The sequence below is a fragment of the Cupressus sempervirens genome, chromosome 3 (genome assembly GCF_028749045.1).
Source record: "Cupressus sempervirens isolate cs-2001-9-10 chromosome 3, ASM2874904v1, whole genome shotgun sequence".
Taxonomy (NCBI): Eukaryota; Viridiplantae; Streptophyta; class Pinopsida; order Cupressales; family Cupressaceae; genus Cupressus; species Cupressus sempervirens.
Window position 1 is genome coordinate 80,533,963 of NC_143120.1, and position 21,541 is coordinate 80,555,503.

At 33.4% G+C, this 21,541-nt stretch overlaps 2 pseudogenes; both read right to left on the minus strand.

Annotated features, from left to right (window-relative positions):
* Positions 1-12,431: 12,431 nt before the first annotated feature.
* Positions 12,432-12,951, minus strand: LOC149564873 (calmodulin-like protein 3 pseudogene; annotated as a pseudogene).
* A 7,561-nt stretch (positions 12,952-20,512) lies between these two features.
* On the minus strand, positions 20,513-21,274 carry LOC149564874 (calmodulin-like protein 3 pseudogene; annotated as a pseudogene).
* Between the last annotated feature and the right edge of the window lie 267 nt (positions 21,275-21,541).

Consider the following 21,541-nt stretch of genomic DNA (forward strand, 5'->3'; position numbering starts at 1 on the left):
ATTGAGAAGAATCAATTAAAGGAGGCAATATATGCTATGATGGCTACATTTAAGAAGGCTCCTCTACAAATTACCAACTCCATCCCTAAGAGTTTATATGAAAGAGTTGAGCAAAAATGGCACTATTTTTTATACACAGAGAATCAAATTAGGGAGACATCCCTCACTCAAGTTATGTTGGAACTTAGCAAGGCTAAAATGTTAAAAGCCATTAAGAAATATACTGTTAGATTTGTGCCTAAGTATAGGGCATTTAGCATATTACAAAACAACATAGAGGATGTTGTCGAAAAGTCCAAAAAAATGTGGAAGATTACATATGGACTACCCATAGTGAAACATATATTACCAAGAACTTATTGAGGTAGAAGATGATGAAGAAGATGATAAAGATCAAAGCATAGTTGAGGGAGGAACTAGTATGAATTTTGATAATTAGGAAATAGTTGAGGAAGAGCAGCAACAAGAATAGAGTGTACAAGGTAAGAAAATGCTGAGTGTCAACCCTCTACAGGTGACAAGTATAATCACTGAAACTATCAAAGTAAAGGATGTCTTTGATCCTACTGATCATAACATTAATCTCCTAACAAAGGAAGATTTGAGAAGGATAATTATCCAATCTACACTATAGGCTTAATTATGTTGCAACTCTGTATTGATAAGCATGGATGAAATTTAGAAGTCAAAGACTATAACTATAGGGGAGGAGATGAAAAGACAAGAACTACCAACAATCACTCCTCAAGTCACAAGTGTACAACCTTCACAACCCTTAGTTGTATATCGAAGGAAGGAGATAGTAGGATGCACTACTAGTACAATCATGGAAGGCACTCTAGTCTCAAATAATGTACAAGAACTTGAAAAATACAAGGTTGAGATAGTTGGAGAAGACAAGGTGGAAATACTAGAAAATAATGGGACACAAAGTCAAACAGTTTAGGTAGATACACCTGCACCTCTAGCACAAAATCAAGGTGCAACTAAAATCAAAGAGGTAGAAAATGATAAGTCTTAAGAGACAAATTTGACACCCAGGCCAAAGGAGCTAGCAACAACTCAAGCACTCATGACATTACTAGAATCTAGAACTCCTTCTAGTCAAACTCTTCAGAGGCCAAGCATAGATGCAACACCTTTGCAATTCTCAGTACCAAGTCCTAGCTTATCTAAGGCATAAAAGGTAATTACTTACCTACTCTAGATGAAACAAAGCCCATTATTGAACAATTGACCAATATAGTGAAAAGAATAAGTGACATAGACCTAGATACTAATGTCAAACTCTTAGAATGGTCTGAGAATAAGTTTCAAAATAAAGTGAATAAGAAGATATCTAGTGATATAGAAATCACACAGGTTGCATTAGCAAGTAAGATAGATAGTATGAAGAAGGTACTAGAGAAAAATTTCTCTCTATACACCAAATTGTGTAATTCCACACTTTTCACATAGGAGATAAGGAATCTGATGTAGTGCAAGGCAAAACAATCCCCAAAGGAGATGTCCTAGCCCTCAGCAAATAACCACATAGCGAAAACGCAAGAGCAAGAAGTGATAATGCAAGATTTGATACCGAATCATAACTCTTTATTAATAGATATAACTAATTACTTGTAATATTCCTAGCTACAATGTCTTCCAAGTTAGGGCCAAATACAAACAACAATTACAAAAATATCAGTTCTGCAAGATCCAATGAGATCCAACTTACAAACCCAATCCTAGCTAGTTTAGATACACAACTGGATAAGAATACCAAGAAGAATCCACACTTGTACCCTTAGGTCCAACAAGCTATCCTCTGGTTCCTAAGTTGTAGCCCTAGCTCTTCAAAATTTCCATCTATACTCCATTGTAAAACTCAATGACCAAAAGACTCCACAAGACCCCTATTTATACTTGCCAAAACAACTTACAGAATAGTCTAGAACATTACAAAACAAGAAGGCTGACCCAACAATGGTTAGGACACATACCAAGGAAAGATCTTATAATAAACAATGTGATCAAAATAAATCCCACAAGTCATCTCGCACCAAAAACATAGAAACCAAAATGTTGACACTCGACATAAACAAGAAAACTCACTACATGAAGAGTCACTCAGCACATGAAGAGTCATGTGGCACATGAAGAGTCACTTGGAAGACACTATAGAGCAAGATGGGATAACACACTAACCCAAGTGTTAACACAACATGGAATAACCTAAACTTAGCTTACACTACAAAATTACTAGCACTTAGCAATCGTAGAAACTTAGTAATGACTGAAACTTAATAACAAGTGTTAGAATGAGCATGATAATATGCCAACCCGAGATGCTCTTGCATTAGACACCTTGGGTTTGAAAAGATGCTCTAGAAGCTAGAAGAACATCTTTTGGGATGCAACACATAAATCCCAACTTGGTTCTTCACATACATGTCCTCCAAGTCTTCAACTTGCACACTCTTTCCCTTATTTTTCTTCTTCTTCTTCACATCCACCACAAGTGTTCCATAGGTCTACTTTCCGTGTTGATCTCCAACCTTCTCAAAATCTACCAACTCAACTTAGCTACCAATACTCAAGTTCCTTGTACTAAGCTCTTCATTCTACAAAGGGATTAGGGAAAACCTCATGCCACCTTTCTCAACAGTAAACACATTCTTGACACAATCATGCATAGCACTGTAATCATACTGCTAAGGTCTACCAATTAACACATGAAAACTATTGATATCCACAATATCACACAACACTTGGTCCTTATACTACCCAATCTAGAAATCAACAAGGAATTTCCCCCTCACTTTCAAAGCATGTTCACCTTGCAACTAGAAAATCCTATAAGGATAAGGATGTCTCACTCTCTTCAAACCAAGTTTCTAAAAAATATCTTCAAAAACAAGGTTACTAGTACTACCACCATCCACAATCACCTTGTAGACTTTACCACTAGACTTACAACAAGTCCTAAAAAAACTAGTTCTCTGACAAGAATCCAATGTTCTCTCACCAACCAGTACTCACCAAGCCAAAAAAAAATCTCCTTGCTCAAGTTAACTATCCTCGACTTCAAACTCATTCACAAGAGTAGCTGTCCTACCAATAGGAAATTCAAAATATTGATGCCCTTCTTTGCCACATTTGAAACAATTACCTCTAATAACATCTCCACCTATCCTCCTTTTCTAATTAACAGGTTTTGGTTCTCCTTTTGCACTCAATTTAGCTTGTGTTGAGCTATCTTGCTTCTCCTTTCCTCAAGGATTTCTTGATGTTTCCTCTTCATCTTCTCTTAAAATTCTCTTATGCTCTCAAAGCATATTGATAAGCATCCTCAACTAAAGGAATATTCATCATACCAATCTCATCCTAAATATTGAATCTTAAACCATTAATGTACTGAGCTACCTTCTCTTTTGATAATTCTCTATGACCAAACCAAATGGTCAACTTGTAGAACTCCTCAGTATAATCTTTCATAGAAATGTTTTTCTATTTTAGATTCTACAACTTCTTAAGCATCTCAAGTTCATAATTAGCAGGAATAAACTTAGCTTTCAACTTAGTCACCATCAATCTCCATCTAGAGATCTTCATTTCACCTTCCTCCTCTCTATCTCTTTGTAGTTCCTTCCACCAAAGAGTAGCATGTCTCTTCAACTTAGTTTGTGCCAACCTCACTCTAAGTGGATCCTTAATATCCTTAGCTCAAATTAGTCTTCCAATTCACCAATCCAATCAATCAAGTCTTTAGGATTCAAATTACCTAAAATATTAGAAACCTCCATCTTATGCTTCAGCTTTAACTGAGATCCAGGTCTAGCAAACTAACTAGCCCTAATTCCAATAGGTCTCTCCACATGATCAGTTCTATCCTTACTACTTGATCCAACAACTTCAAAGTCTTCAGCATCTTCCTCATAACTACCTTTAGTACCCACATGCCTAGGTACATGCCACCTAAAGCACTCACAATTTTAGCAGTTATGCCACTCTTCATCAATGCAATATCAGATCTAAAACTAGCTTTAACCTCCTCTAGCTTAGATCTAAAATCAGCTTTAAGCTTCTTTGAGATCTGTTCTTCTACAACATCACTAAGATCATCAATTTCCCTAGGGTCCAATCTTCTTAGAGGAGTCTTCCAAGATTTTCACAAACCCTAAACAATAGATCCACAAATCTAGAAGATCAATCAGCTCCACCAAATCAACCTTCTCCAACCCACAATCTTGGTGCAAACTCCCTTAGATTTGGTGATCTATCTACACACTAAGGAACAACCTTTACTCTGACACCACCTGACGTAGTGCAAGGTAGAAGAATCCCCAAAGGAGATGTGCTAGCCCTTAGCAAATAATAACACATGAGTGGAAACACAATAGCAAGAAGCAATAATGCAAGATCTGATACCAAATCACAACTCTTTAATCATAGATATAAATAATTATATGCAATATCCCTGCCTATAAGGCCTTCTAAGTTAGGGCCAAATACAAACAACAATTACAAAAATATCAATTCCACAAGATCCAATGAGATCCAACTAACAAACCCAATCCCAGCTAGTCCAAATACACAATTGGATAAGAACACGAGAAGAATGCACACTTGTACCCTTAGGTTAACCAAGCTATCCTCTAGTTCCTAAGACGTAGCCCTAGCTCTTTAAAATTTGCAACTATACTTCATTCTAAAACTCAATGACCAAAAGACTCCACAAGACCCCTATTTATACTTGCCAAAATGGCTTATAGAATAGTCTAGAACATTACAAAACAATAAGGATGACCCAACAATGTTTAGGACACATCCCAAGGCAAGATCTTTTCATAAACGACATGATCAAAATAAATCTCGCAAGTTAGCTCACACCAAAAATGTAAAAATCATGTCCAAAATGCTGACACTTTGCATAAATAGGGAAACTCAACACATGAAGAGTCACACATCACACACTATGGAACTTGAAACACACTATGGAGTGAGATGGGATAACATGCTAACCTGAGTGTTAACACAATGTGGGATAACTTGAGCTCGGCTTCAACTATAAAATTACTGGCACTCAACAATCATAGCAACTTGGTAATGACTAAAACTTGGCAAAAATTGCTAGAATGAGTAGTATAACATGCCAACATAGGATGCTCCTTTATTAGAATCACATCCTAAGTTTGGAGACTCAAATGAAATCATTTAATGCAAAATTGCCTATGTCTCCAGCTCAAAGTGAGAAACACTTTAGGACCCTTTTGTAATCCCAAAGTTAGTTAGAAACTTTACAAGAAGATGAAGAAAATATCATGGCTAAACTAATCAACATACAGTCTATATTGATGCCTCACATGGAGATTTTACACAAGGAGCTAAGCTATGTAGACACACTTATGAAGAAAGACCCCAATCATTCTACATTAGATGGCTTAGTACACCTTGTTGTTGAGTTGGCCATCCAAATTAAGTCTTTGGAGGTAAGCTTTTGATAATTGGGATGCAGCTCTTCAAATTATACTTGAGGTCCAAAAATCTATTTTCCACAAATACACTATTAGTGCATAACCCATTGACATCAGTGTCAAAAAGGGGGAGTACAAGGAAAGGGAGAGAAAGAATGGGGGAGTAAAAGTAAGTGAGAGAGCAAGCAAGTAAAAACTAGAGAAAGAGTATCAGTTGATACAAATCTACTCAGTAGGAGAAACATTTTGATATAGAGTATAGGATAGAACAGATCAAACAACTTATGGGGAGTTATGAGATTTTGAGGTATCAACCATATTGCAAATTTTTGATATTTTGAAATTTTGCATAGAAGTTGAATAATCATTTTTGTTATGCTCGTACGAATAATAGTATTAATGTATGACCAAGTGTTTTTTACACTCATGTCAAAGGGGAAGATTGCTAATCTCAGATTGGTTTTGACAAGTGAGTGTCTATGCACTTAAGTCATTTACTTACTTCATGTTGAACAAGTAACATATGTCGAGCACAATACATAAGTTAGAGCATCCCGAGTAAATAGTGAGTGTCGAGTCACTCATTTGCCGAGTCACTCAAGTATTGAGTAGACAGTATGTCTTGAGTGATTCAACATTGAAGCAAGAAGTGCATGCTCAATCATTCAAATTTTTAGTGATGGTATTGAAGTCATAGTTAGTGTCGAGCACCAGGGACTTTAGGTGATAAGTAACACAATTTTGACATAATTGTTTGTATTGGCACAAAGTACTATGTAAACTATTTTTGGAATAACTTAAGGATTGAATTACAATATTTTGTTGATAAGGATGAATCTTAAGTGGTAATCCTATGTATTACATACACCTAATCAGATAAAGGGAAGGTTTAAGTGTCAATATGGATGAATCATAGCTGTTGATTCATGCCTAACCCTATCTCACCTAGGTCTTCTTAAGGAGGACAAACCATAAACTTCTTATGAGTGTAGTGGGAATGAATGAATGATCAAGGAGAGTTTTGCATGCACAAACCAAGAAATTCATGGTGATCAAGGTATTATGATCTAAATTGCATTGCAGAATCAGTTAAAGGAGAACAAAGGAAGAAAATAATGAATAGCAGAGAAACATTTGATCAAGAAGGATCAAGTACACAAAAGTATAGAGGTGATATGTCATCAAGCAATAGAGTGCTAATCATAGGATCATTGTTGAGACATTCTAATAGGTGAATTAGTTAAATCTCTTAATAGAGTAGTTCTAATGAGCTATATTGAAATCCTCTAACAAGGTGCTTTCTTAATTGTGAATTGAAGTTCTTTAACCAAGCACACTTCTAACAAGGTGTTGAAATCCTTTAACAGGGTAAGACCTAACAATCTTTGTACGCTTTTAATAAGGAAAACCTTTCACAAGGTAGATCATGTTTCATGATCAAACATTATAACTTTCATTGGATACACTTTATTACTATAGTAGTGAAGATTTGTGGGTGTCATCTCCACCCTAGTTTTACCTTCCCATTGGAAGGTTTCTAGGTAATCATATCTTGTGTCATATATGTGTGAATGTTTACTTGTTTACATACTTTAGATGTATATTCTTTTAATAGAATTTCAGTTTACTTATTGGATATGTGAGATGGATGTGTGGTGAATATTATTATGGGTTAAAGTTTAAAGCATTGATTCATCCCCCCACCTCTCCCCCACCCCCCTCAAAGTTTACCTTTCCTATTGTAATTGCAAAAAAAAGTGACATCAATAGAAAATTCAAAGCAGTATCTACACCTCTCAAAATTGACCATATCACTAACCTTCAAAACTACAAATGCCTCATGGGACCTAGAATTTTCTTCTTGATTGTTGAATCTCAAAACTTTCTTAATGTAATTGAACTTCTTATTGTCAAAGAATATTTTTCTATACTTATATATTTATAATAATCACTCTACTATATATCAAACTTCCATAACAGAGTTGAACACACACTAAAGACAGTTGATCACTAAACCATGACTATTCAACATCAAGATATAGAAAACTTAACCAAACATGAAAAATGGAAAGAAATGTCAATCATAATAGAAATGAACACATACTAGTGATAGTTGATCATTTATCCTTGAACATACAATTACAAATAAAGGATAGCAACTATTGATATTTTGATCCCCTCCCAAATAGCATTTATGGGACTTGTCCAAAAATTAAATGTGGTTGAAGCTCTATTCTTAGATAGCATGGCATGTGTAGATTTGAAAACTCTTGAGCATTGCATTTGTTTCTACTACTATAGAACCATCTTCAGTAGACCTGATGTTGTTGTATTTTTGAAATACATTGGTTGAGTTTTCTAGGATTTTCTAGGATTTTTCTCAAGTCCTAATTTCATATAGCAAATAAAATAATGGAACTTAGATATTGTTTTGTATACTATGAAATATATCTCGTTGGTGACTCAAATACTTTTAGTCAACAAATAAGTAGAATGGTGTTGAAAATAGAAAAAAGATGGTAAAATGTTTACAATTCATATAATAGCACTATCTAAGAAATTGAGGATTAGAACATTGAGAGTCATTCCTTTTCTAACAATTTAGGATTAGCTGCTTTGTCATTGATGGAGGAAGGTTCTTTAACAATAATTCCTTTTCTAACAATTTTTGTAGAGTTCTAAGTAATCTTCTTAACCACATGCATGTCTACATTAGTCAATTACAACTAACAATGAGAAAATCAACAATAAATGTATCTAGCAAATATTTAACTTCAATACAACATATATGTATAAGATTGAAGAAGAGATGCACAACATTGTACTTGTGCCCTTTCCATATGATAATTTAGACATTTTCAATCCTTGGGACACCAGTTTCTCCATTAGCTAAGTACTGAAATAAGAGTACTGCATTCTGATTCATTTTTATGGTCTGATTTCAATTAACCTCTATTGAATATTAGTTTGATTTGTGCTCTATTCAATGAGCCTTGTCACAACATACTAATTTAGAGATGGAATATACATGCTTGCAGAGTTCAAATCTTAGCAACGAAAGGGATAGCCAAACCAATAGAAGTTGAGACCAAAACCATATAAGAAAGAGGAACCTCCAAGCAAGAGGCAAGAAAGGAAGGCACACATCCCCCATTGAAAAACCAAAAGATAGAGTGAACATGACATCACAAGGACAAAGGAAATGAGCTCTGGTGACACTGTCAATAACAAGATGAACTCAAACTATGATAGAAGTAACTGGAACCATCACAATAGGTTCTTGAATCATGAAATCTTATACATAATATTTTGATTTATTAAGAATGACTTTAAGATCATACTCGCAATATATTAGTATACATTATTTTGAGGCAAGTGATTATTGGAAAACACTCCACAAAATCACATTCATTGCTCATTGATTTCAATAGATACTTATATAATGCTTTGTATTAAATATTTTCTATTAAAATTAGATATTATAAAAAGATAATAAAAGAAAACTAGATTTAGAAGAAAAAAATTAAAGTAGACCTTGTGTAATTGAGGACATTTACAATATTAGGTAGACCTGCAAGAGAGAAAATGAAGTGTGCTTCAGAAGGAGGAAATGTGTGCTACATGAATGAAGCTACACCACATTGAAAGGACTTTATAAAAGCAATGTTAAGCAATGAAAGGTGAGCTAAATTCCTTGGGAGATGTGTAGATAAGTAAATACAACACAATATCTCATCATGTGTCAAGACATGAGATATAACAAACATTGAATGATACCACAAGGAAAACATATGAAGAACATGTTAAAATAAATAAATTTGTTCTTCTTTGTTAGAAATACATCTTACTATGTTGATCACATGCATACATTATTTAGCATAGATCATGCAGTTTCCTCTTTGGCCCCTTTGATAAAGATTGTGTTTGACATTCTTCTAAGTTGTCTAATTGATACCGTTTCTTCTCAAGAATTTCATAGATACTATTGCATTTCCATTTCCTTTTTATATTACTATAGATAAGAAGCCCAACATCATGATTATTTCACACAATAAACTAATGTTGCACACAAAATGTATGTTGAATCCATGCCTTCCTACATGGAGAAATAATCACAATGGTGGGCTTCTTATCTACAGTAATATAAAAAGGAAACAAAAACGTAACACTATATGTGAAATGCTTGAGCAGAAGTAGTATCAATCAAACAACTTAGAAGAATGTCAAACACAATCTCCATGAGAGGGGCCAAAGAGGAAAATACATGAGTTGTGCTAAACAATGTATGCATGTGATCAACATAGTAAAATGTATTTCTAACAAAGAATAACAATTTTTTTTTTTTAACATTTCAGCAGGCTATAACAATTGTGATGATCTAGTCTGACAGAACTTTATTGGACCAACATCATTGTCGTCACATATATGTTGCACTTGCAACAGGTAAATCTAATGGATAGCCATCTCATCCATGACACTGTTGTTGCATACCATCATATTTTCTATAGGCATTCTAATGGATGACCATCAGCCTTAGACCATGGGTGTCGCTATTGAGACAACATAGTTAGTTTTTAAGATGTTGCAATTATGATGATGGCCTACTACAATTACAAAAAAATATCACGATGACCCCTTGTCCTTGCTTTCTACCAAATTGCAATAGTTTTTTGCATCAAAATTATGAGAGAGGAGTTTGTAATTGCAATTTGCAATGCCAAAAGTCTAACACCCATCTGACGAGAGCCACTTCTTGACCTATGGTTGCTTGGGTGACGGTCTACCTTGGCAATTTGGGTCCAAATATAATAGTGACAAACATAGGCACAGAGAGATATACGTATATTTGTATGTGTGTGTGTACATGTGTGTGTGTGTGTGTGTGTGTTTGTGTGTGTGTGTGTGTGTGTGTGCGTGTGTGCGTGCGTGCGTGCGTGCGTGCGTGTATGTATGTATTTATGTATGCATTTAATTACAATAATATTTTTGATAGAAGGATTTTCATATATATGTGTGTGTGATGGGAAATATATAGATAGAACTAATAAATTATAATGATTATAGATAGAGACTATATAGTCCTCTCTTTCAATGATAGATTTAATTTTCTTGAATATTTTAAATTAAATAATGTATAGATACGCACATAGGGAGAGAATTAGAGAGTTCTATGATCATATTTATATAAAATTATGGTTTCTCAGTATCACATATATGTATGTATTATAAGATCTATTTTCCTTGATCTTATCTATGATTGTTATTGCAAGAAAAGGAAACTTAATTTTAGACTCAGAGGGAGATTGAGATTTAGACAAAGCCTAACATTTCATTAGAGACAACCTTGAAATAGAGGGAGTAGATAAAGAATATTATTTAGTCAACCTTCAGTGATCTAATTCATATTGATTCAAAGGGAGTAAATCATGTTGAGATGGATTCTCTAGTGATCAATAAATTATAGAAGTCAATAGGACTGTGATGTCTTGTGACTATATGATTTTTATGGGCCTACCCCCTATATACATCATGAGGAAGTGATGACTTCCAAATGATGTCACTTATTTTTGTAGAAGTTATTGGAAAGTGATGATCTTACAATAACTTTCATTATGATATCAAACAAATTGAGTATATGGTGAACGTCTTGCATCTATATATTTTGGGAGGCCAATACTTCTATCATCATACATAATACCAAACATTTTTAAGTAATTGGCAAATATCATTGATATTCTAGGAGGACAATATCCTCAATATCAGATGTGATATCAAACCTTATTGAGTATTTGGTGAATATCATATTTTATGTCTCTAGTCATCAAGGATTCACTAGGAATGGACATGGTAAAAGAAAAGGAAATTGAATGCCCTTAAGCAATAAAGTGCATGATCATTCTAATAAACTATCAACACCATTGTCAATAATAATCTAGGTTGTGTTGAAAAAAGTGTTAAATCTCATAATTTTTTTCCAAATTCTCTCTTCTTTCATCTACATATCTACTCCTATTAATCAAAAACTATTTTTAACTGAACTTGTCTGTTATAAGGAGATTACTATCCCTAAACATAAAAAGAAGCATAGTCAACAAGTAACGAATCTCACATTTTGTATGTATCACATCTATCATGATTATGCTACTAATGATTTTCAACCATTACATAAAATATTAAAATAAATATTTGTAATGAGGTTATTCACATATTTTTCATAATGAGCATTATTTTAATCCAAATTTCTTTATATGATATCTAAGTCCCTATTATGTGTCTTTGAACCATCTAACATTTTTATCCTACCTTTTGGGGGATGCATTGTCATACATGCTCTTCCTTGTGAGTAGCATAAAAGGTTATCTTTTTCCTACTTCTAAACTTTGGGGCCAAGGGAATCATATCCATCTTTCTCATTCTCCCAATAATCCTCTTTTTTCTCAGTTGTGTTTTATTTGTTTACAGTGTGACACCAAATCTTACATTATTTGAAATTGGATCTCCATGGTCACCTACCTTGCAGCCACCCAATAGGATCTTCTTGTATGGTATATCCTTGTGTTCTTCCCTTTCATGGTCTCATAGGAATAGTGACCTCTTTGGCATGGACTGGTGTTGGTTGTGGATGCTATCTTGATGTTGAAATGGCTTAAGGGTATTCATCATTTCCATAAAATGTTAGAATAGAAATTTTTTTTACATCTTAAGGGGAGCCAAAAATGATACCCTTATTTCCATATATTTATGTTCATTTCAAGCACAATATATAGAGTACCCTAGCATATCACAACTTGCTAGAACAATATTACTTTTCCTATTTTTACATGTCTCGGATTGCTTGACTAGCATAACACACTTGCTAGACCATTCGACATACCACATAATATAAAAAAGCATTCTCGATATTAGGGGGTGTAAAGCTACCAAAAGAAGAAAAGTTTGGAAGGAAACAAGAAGTCGTCAGGTCAAATTCAGAAGTTAAGAAGGAATATGAATTATGTGAGAGGTTTTAACAGCGTAGACACTTTCACGAGTGAGAGAGTTTAGATGCAGCCATCATATTTTTGAATTCCAAGAAATCTAAGACTCCGTTGGAGTCTGAATCAAATCTGCAAATCATACTCTCGCACTGTTCACCCTGCGCGATCAAACCAAGCGAGGACAGCACCTGTTGCAGCTCAGCCGAAGATATGTATCCATCTTCATTCCGATCAAACACTCTGAATGCTTCCCTCATATCCCTCGACTCCTCTTCTATCTCTTCGTCTTCATTAACCAAGATTGACTCATATAATTGCACAAATTGTTCAAACTGTACGTAACTACAATTCATGTCTTCGACTTTGCAGAGAGAAGTGAACATCCCTGTGAGATCTTGTTCCGAAATTGGTATTCCCAGTTTGGTTAAGAAGCCACTGATTTCACCAACACTCACAACTCCGTCACCATTTTCGTCCATAATTCCATATACTCTTTTGATCTCATCAAGATTGGCCATTGATTTTTTAAAGGGCAGAAGGAGGAAACCAAAAGAAGTTGGAAATAGTTGTGTAATTTGAAATAATGTAGCTTGTTATATGAATGTATTTATAGCCGCGTGAGCGAACGATCCTTGCGCACTGATTCCGTCATCGTTCGTGACTTCGTACTCATTGGAAAAAGTCGGCTCTTTGATAAAGATTTGACTCGATATTTGTTGAAAGGCGGTTCCTAATTCAACTACCCAGTGAAGAACTGGCCGTGTGGCAGGTGAGTCATGGGAAACTTCTTTTGACGCGCTGGAACAGAGTTTGATTTTCATGTCATCCAATGAAAATTCAGTTTTTTAAATGAAACAATTAATGAGGAACTGAATTCAATTTTAGAAATTTGTCTAGATCATTACATTGAATTTGGCGGAATTTTCTTTTAACAGTTAGAAAATATAGTGTGTGCCATTTACAATTTCTCATTGTTTGATGATTTTATTGAACGTGTTGTAACCTTTTAAGTGTATGTAGGCTTATATACACAGGTTTATATTTAAAAGTAAAAACAAATTAATTAAAGATATTTTTTTATGTTAAAATTTGTTTGTCTTATTTGAGTTTTTGTATTTGTATTAAGAATGCTGTTATTGAAAAATATGTCTAAATAATCTGTTGAATCATTATTTCTTAATTATTATCAATCAAATACCTATTAGAAATATTTACTTAATCATCTTAGAATGTTCACATAGATATTCAATGACAATTCATTTGATTGGCCTAGAATGATCCTTAAGTACTCCAATATTCTTTCAAAATGAATAGATTCTTTTTGATGATGGATCATATAGTGTGATAAAAAACATTGACATTTTTTTTATTTAAACAGTCAAATTCAGAAATTATCTTTAATATTCATATGGATTGTCAAAATATGATAGCTCTATGGACAAATGCCTTATAATATAATAACTAAACACACAATTGAATATGATATGTGCTAAGTTAACTTACAATGACTTGTGAAATATCATAGGCATTATAATTTGAAGTTAATTATACATTTTTTTAATTTGATTTGTTGCACATGTATGTATGTATTGTAGGGGACATGCCTCTTTTTATTCCATGCCAAATCGTGTACGTCATTGAGACTCATTCGATGATGTTAGTACTGGACAAGTGAGTTTTAAATGTTATGAATTAGACACATGTAAGTTTTAAATGTAATATATAAATTGCATACAATTTTTAATTTTAAAAGATATTTAATTTAATATGAAATTATGTACTTTGATATCACTTTCTCTTGAATATATATAGGGATCAACACATCCTAGTGGGCATCCTGATAGTCAGTCTTTAGACTACACTGTGGGGAGATGTCACAAGTCCTGCCCCTGACAATTAATAGTTTTTTTTCATTATAGATTATTTGATCTAGACTTTCATCCTTATTATACATTTCTTTTTTGTTTGATGATTGATACATATTTTGTGGACTCAAGAGAAAAGTTTGACACATGTGTTTATGTTCAAGTTCATATACATGTTTGATGATTGAACTACATATATACATTGTCTAGACACATCTTTTGCATATTAGATTATGTTGGATTATGTTAGATTATGTTCTTTTACAGGTTAGATTATGTTATGTATTATGTTGGATAATGTTCTAGATTATGTTAGATTGTGTCGGTTTATGAAAATGATGTATACATATATGGTTAATTTTGTTCTATGAAAGTCATATTTAAATATGATTAAATTCCTAATTAGTTACATAATTCCTAATAGGGTTAGGGTTAGGGCTAGGGTTAAGGCAAAAGGGTTAGAGATAGAGTTACATATGTCCTAGTTACTTGCATATACAATTTAGTTCCTAATTTCTATAATTAGTTACAAATCACAATTTACACTTGACACATTAAATGAAAGAGTTAAAGTAATACATAATTTTTTACAAGTCCTAATTCCATCCCCTTAAGACACAAGTCCTTATTTGATCCTGTTAAGACAATTGTTCCAATTTCTTCCCCTCAAGGCAGATGTCCTAATTAGTTGCATATAAATTCCTTATTTCTATAATTAGTTACAAAACACAATTTAAACTTCACAAGTTAAATGAAAGAGTAAAAGTAATATATAATTAGTTACAAATCCTAATTTCATCGCCTTAAGACAAGTGCTCTAGTTTCTTCCCCTTGAGGCACATGTCCTAATTAGTTTCATATAAGTTCCTAATTTCTATAATTAGGTACAAATCAAAATTTAAACTTGACAAGTTAAATGAAAGAGTAAAAGTAATATATAATTAGTTACAAGTTCTAATTTCATCCCCTTAAGACACAAGTCCTAATTTCATTCGCTCAAGACAAAAGTCCTAATTTGATCCCCTTAAGACAAGTGTTCCAATTTCTTGCCTTCAAGGCACATGTGCTAATTAGTTGCATATAAGTTCATAATGTCTATAATTAATCATAAATCACAATTTAAACTTGACAAGTTAAATGAAAGAGTAAAAGTAATATATAATTAGTTCAATCAAATTTTAAATTGAAAATGATTAACTTCAACCAAATTTCAAATTGTTTCATCTAAGTAAATTTCAAATTTCATATAGTTCAACCAAATTTCAAAATGTTCAAGTTATTTCAAATTGCAAGTTGTTTCTAGCTTGTATGAAGTGGATTAGCTCATTGTTGGATAACAATTAATATTTTCCTTTGAACATCAATATCGAGCCTCAACTTACATATTCTAGGTCCTTTGATTGGATGAAGAGTTAGAATAGTAGCAATAACATGGTTACTATATTGATATACCTTATAGCTAGGTTGATAATTAGTGAAATTAATCCCATTCTTAAGTAGTTTAATTTGCTTCAAATATGTCCCCTATACAACAACATAACCTACATACTCATTTAAAAAATATCACATAGATTAATTAATTACTAAATATATGTACACACACCCACACACACACACACACACACACACACACACACACACACACACAGAGAGAGAGAGAGAGAGAGAGAGAGAGAGAGAGAGAGAGAGAGAGAGAGAGTAAATCAATAAATTTGAATTCATAAAAACATAGATGTATATACATGATTCAACTATGTACTAACCTGCGGGAAACATAATTCCATCACTTATTTCATATTTTGTTAGCTTCTCTCTTTGTATGGTGCAACACAATAAATAATAGCTAACACCTTCTACATTTTCAAATTCTGCCATGACTGCAAAAACATTTCGTACACAAAGTATATCTATATATATTCCATGTGTCATTTACATTTGTATATATATATATTAAACAAATTAACAAAAATTATGAAACAAATACACTTTTACATATACATGCATACCAACTCTGATCAATCTTGACATATGGTCATAATCACTAGAAATCAATGGAATATCATCATAGTTTTCATCCTCAAACTCATTTCTATTCATAACATCTAGTGGCATTTGAGTCCTCTTTCAATCAAAAAAAATAAAATATGAAATCACCTATAAATATATAATAAGTTAGATGTGTCAAAAGCCATGTATGTCCAAATTAGTGTTATGTCAACTTTAACTTCTGATAAAATATCAAATACTAAGGATACAAGACATTAGACTACCCCCACAATCCCGGTGTGGATGTTAGCAAACTGAATTTCAAAGAGTGAAATTGATATCTATTTTAGAAAAAAAAAAAAAAAAAAAAAGTTATGTGTGTCAAAAGAAGTGTCACTCTTTCAAAATAAGGTTTTTGATAACATACCAATTTTCATCGGAGAAAAAATAATTCAATAAAATGAATGAAAAAATATATATTTTGAATCTAGATAGAAAATCTTAAAAAATTCTAATGTACTTCATCTCCAAATTCCTAACCGTTAAACAAAAATTTTCATTTGAAAGTGAAAGTTTTCTCAAAAATTCATAGTTTAGTGTCATTTTAGGCAAAAAAAAATGTAACCCGCTATTGTGGGTTCACCCAAGAGTGCCATTACTACCCTTGCCACAAAATCTGGAAGTAGTGTCTTTAGGGTTCAATATACACTTCACAAAAAACAAGTCACAATCATGATTGATAGTGGCATCAGCATCAATTTCATCAATATATCATTGGTTACCTTTGAGGGCTTGCATGCAGTAGAACATAGAGAATTCGAGGTTAAGATTGTTGGAGGGACCTTGCTACCCTACACTCACATGATTCCACAGCTTGAAATTTTTATGGGAAATTATACTTTGAAAGATGATTTCTTTGTCAAAGATCTAGTTGACACTGGTATCATATTGGGCATGTAGTGGATGGAGAACCTTGATCAGTACACCCAAAGCTTCAAGAGGATGCACTTTTCAATCAAGACAAATGGAAACAATGTTCTTCTAAGAGGAATCTCAAATATAGGACCAAGGGAAGTCATAATCAAAAATATGGAGGCCATTTTCAAACATGATATGATCCCAAAATTGAACTTTCATGCCTTGGTGGCAAGTAAAAATATGATAGTAAACTCTTTACCCTATTCCTGAGATTATTGGAGGGCCCATCTATTGGTTGAGTACTCTAAGAACACTTTTCAATGTCAGTCGATTGATGGCTATAGACATGATGAGAGATACAAAGAGATTGATAATATCATTTACTAGAACAATAATATATACTTAGTGCTTTAATCTGAACTAAAGAAGTTGATTACAAAATGCTTCCCAAAATAGGATTTAATATTGCTTATGGACAATAAATTTTTGGTATAGGAGGAAAATGATATCCCTATCATTAAATAAAAATAAATAAATAACTTTATTTGGGGTCCTGATTGATTTTTGTCTATTGTTGGTGCATCTTTAATTCTATGTAGGTGTAGGTATTTTTATTGTCATGTGTCAACACATTGTTTGTTACTCAGAAGTTTTCCTTCGATGAGGTATATATGTGTGTTGAATTAGTTGTTGTAGGTATGTGATTTGGATTATTTCTTTGTTCTATAAATTCCTATTGGAAATCTGTATTGTTCACTTCTTTGGAAGTGTGAGAGCTTCCCTAGTTGGAAAATTTGAGCATCAGTTTTGTCAGCATTTAAATACTATTGAAGCAATCCTATTTTCCATTATTCCATTTTTATTTTCATTATCTGATTTGATTTGAAAATATCTAAAGAAGGGTGGACATATTCAGGGATAATTATAGACTACCGTAGGTACATCTCTGATTATCATAGGGATATCACCATACTACTATAGATACATCATAAACTACCATAGGGACATCCTAGACTACCATAGGGACATCCTAGACTACCATAGGTACATACTACAGTACCATAGGCACATTCTATAGACTACTATAGGTACATCCTAGATTATTGTAGGTACATCCTATACTACTATAGGGATATCCCAGACTACCATAGGGACATATCTAACTACCATTCTTTTCTTGTATGAGAATCTCCCAGACTACAATATGACAATTTCCATAAACCTCATATTTCTTGTATGGCAGAAAAATTCTAGCCCAACCGTGTAGGAAATATTATAGTGGAGGGTCTTGTGATGTCTTGAGTCATTATTCATGATGGAGTTGAGCAACAGTAGCTAAGAGGAGTGAAGTTTAGCATAGCTAGTAGCTAAGTATGGGCTTAAAAAATAAGAAAGTTGCTTGGTGGCTTGTGAGAACAAATTTAGATTCTTCTTGGGGCTTCTAATAGTTTGTGAATCTGGGCTATCTAGGGTGTTGATCTTGTGAGGTTTTGCAGAACTATTACCGTGCTTGCTTATGTATTTGGTTGTAATTGGGAAGGCCTTACAACCCAACACATACGTAGTAATTTATTTGATGAACAAAAAGTTGAATTATATTTCAAATCTTGTATTCTCTGATATATTTTTGTTGTGTGGTTATTTGTTTGGGCCTATGTCATCTCCTTTGGTGATTTACTAGGCCTTGTACTACATCAAGGAGTGTATGAATTTTACATTAAAATTAAATGGAGCTTATGATGTTTATCTAATAACTTACACCTTAAGGTTTTGATCATATTGTTTTTACTTTAATTAAAGTAAAACTCAATGTGTAAACTAAGTTTTCTAATTTAATTGATGACAAAAGTAGAGTTTACAATACTTATAGCACTAACACACAAGTTGTTAAGGAAAGAGAACAACAAATGAAGTGGTACTCTTAGGAGATTTACTTAATATCCCGTCATCTATGACTGAAACATGGATTTACATCATGGATAGTTTAAGTTTTTAAGTAGAAATTTGGTGCTGGAGCATCTAGTCATAAATATATTGTAGATGATCCCTAGAAATATTGTAATTATTTAATGTAAGTCCATATGTTTGTATGTGATATTCCATGTAATGGAATCAATGGTAATGCCTAAAGGCATAAATGTAAAGTTGTCAAGAAAGTACAACACAATAAAGTTGTAATATTGCAAAAAAGTGCGGAAAAGGTTAAAAGAATGTAAGGAGTTGTTTCAAAAGGTAGTTGGGAAGTTGTAAACCACCAAATACCACTATAAAAACTAATTTATGGTCGAAACAAAGCATAATGGAAGGAAAGAGAACAACTTTATAAAACTTGAAATCAAGATTTAGCACATAACCCACAAGTTACTTATGAGGCTAACATGCAAACCATTGAGGGTAGCGAACAACATACTCTAGAACAATCTTTATTCCAGTCAGGAACATGCAAATATGCTGGGTGGATATCTGCATACATTAGAATATTTTCCACTTGGTTGGAAATTCAATATGAAAAGTGCTCTTGTTTGGGAAGTGTAAAGTTAATTATAATAAAAGATAAAGAATAATTTTATTTTTGCAACTATTCCCAACCTGAACCAATAAACAAATAAAAAGAAAAATATATAATAATTTTCAAATAAATACATTTGAGGCTAATTATAGATTACTTAACAGTGGTCCAAAAAAATTAATTTTATAGAGGACCAAATTAACTATGGAAAAAATCTAGAATCACTAAATAGGTTAATCATCTGCAGTAGAACAGAACTAATTAAAACAGAAACTCACTCTCCTTGATCTGTGACAGAACTGAACTAATCGCACACAAAATTAAACTCATTTATTACAATACTTCCTAAATGTTTTAAAAATAATCCACGCGTTCTTATAATCCAGCGAAACAAGAAGTCGTCAGGTCAAATTCAGAAGTTAAGAAGGAATAAGACTTATCTGAGATGTTTTAACAGCGTAGAGTAGACCCTTTCACGAGTGAGAGAGTTTAGATGCCATCATATTTTTGAATTCCATGAAATCTAAGACTCCGTTGGAATCTGAATCAAATCTGCAAATCTTCTTGTATGGTATATCCTTGTGTTCTTCCCTTTCATGGTCTCATAGGAATAGTGACCTCTTTGGCATGGACTGGTGTTGGTTGTGGATGCTATCTTGATGTTGAAATGGCTTAAGGGTATTCATCATTTCCATAAAATGTTAGAATAGAAATTTTTTTTACATCTTAAGGGGAGCCAAAAATGATACCCTTATTTCCATATATTTATGTTCATTTCAAGCACAATATATAGAGTACCCTAGCATATCACAACTTGCTAGAACAATATTACTTTTCCTATTTTTACATGTCTCGGATTGCTTGACTAGCATAACACACTTGCTAGACCATTCGACATACCACATAATATAAAAAAGCATTCTCGATATTAGGGGGTGTAAAGCTACCAAAAGAAGAAAAGTTTGGAAGGAAACAAGAAGTCGTCAGGTCAAATTCAGAAGTTAAGAAGGAATATGAATTATGTGAGAGGTTTTAACAGCGTAGACACTTTCACGAGTGAGAGAGTTTAGATGCCATCATATTTTTGAATTCCATGAGATCTAAGACTCCGTTGGAATCTGAATCAAATCTGTAAATCATACTCTCGCACTGTTCACCCTGCGCGATCAGGCCAAGCGAGGACAGCACCTGTTGCAGCTCAGCCGAAGATATGTATCCATCTTCATTCCGATCAAACACTCTGAATGCTTCCCTCATATCCCTCGACTCCTCTTCTATCTCTTCGTCTTCACTAATGAGGATTGACTGATATAATTGCGCAAATTGTTCAAACTGGACGTACCTACAATTCATGTCTTCAACTTTGCAGAGAGAAGTGAACATCCGTGTGAGATCTTGTTCCGGAATTGGTATTCCAAATTTGGTTAAGAAGCCACTGATTTCACCAACACTCACAACTCCATCACCATTCTCGTCTATAATTCCATAGACTCTTTTGATCTCATCAAGATTGGCCATTGGTTTTGTAAAGGGCAGAAGACGGAAACCAAAAGAAGTTGGAAATAGTTGTGTAATTTGAAATAATGTAGCCTGTTATACGAATGTATTTATAGCCGCGTGAGCGAAAGATCCTTGCACACTGATTCCGTCATCGTTCGTGACTTCGCACTCGTCGGAAAAAGTCGGCTCTTTGATAAAGATTTGACTCGATATTTGTTGAAAGGCGGTTCCTAATTCAACTACCCAGTGAAGAACTGGCCGTGTGGAAGGCGAGTCATGGGAAACTTCTTTTCACGCGCTGGAACCGAGTTTGATTTTCGTGTCATCCAA